Genomic DNA, 755 nt, shown 5'->3' with positions numbered 1-755 from the left:
GGGAAAGTCCAACTCCCATCCTTGGCTCAGCCCTCGCTGTGCTCCCGGTTTAAAGTCACTCTGTGTGGTGCATTCAGCTCCCTTGGAGCTCGGTCCTTCGTCCTCTGCACTGGTTACCTGGGGTCGGGGTGTCTGCTGGGGCTGTGGCTCTGTCCCCTGTCAGCTCTCTTGGCAGGAGGATCCTGCTTCCGAGTTCACTCCCGAGGGTCACAAGCAGCTGGAATGTTCCCATCTAAGCCTTTCACACAGTTCAGGCTAACGGCCTGTGTGGGTGTTGGTGGGGACTGTTCCCTTGGCAGTGGCTGTAGGGGGCTGTTAGGGATTTGCCCCGAGAGCAGCACTGCTGATGGGTGTTCTTGCCGAGGAGCGTTTGTGTTAATTGCTGTCTGGGATTAAACCGCAACACAACCCTCTGCGTTAATAGCTTGGGTGTGTCGAGTGTGAGCTCTGCTGCAGTGCCGGACAGACACAGCCGCCTTCCTGGGAGGAGCTGGGACGTAGGTCAGTGCTGTGCTGAGGAGGAGGGCTCCCTGTGGCATCACTCTTGCCTTTGGCAGCCTGGTGCCGACATGTCGCTCCATACTGGTGCCGGCGGGCTTCCCAGGCTGGAAGGAGCAGCGTGGTGCAGCCCCTCTGCCCTGACTGACATCCCAGCGCAGCTTTCACTGCCTGCGGCTTCCGTCCAGCCATGTTTCACCCTGCGTGCAGCTGAAAGCCTGGTGCGGAATTGGGGAATGGTTTGGGCTGGAAGGGAC

The sequence above is a fragment of the Eurypyga helias genome, unplaced genomic scaffold (genome assembly GCF_000690775.1).
Source record: "Eurypyga helias isolate BGI_N326 unplaced genomic scaffold, ASM69077v1 scaffold27917, whole genome shotgun sequence".
In the NCBI taxonomy this organism is placed as follows: domain Eukaryota; kingdom Metazoa; phylum Chordata; class Aves; order Eurypygiformes; family Eurypygidae; genus Eurypyga; species Eurypyga helias.
The sequence above is the reverse complement of the archived record's forward strand: the minus strand, read 5'-3'. Positions refer to the sequence as shown.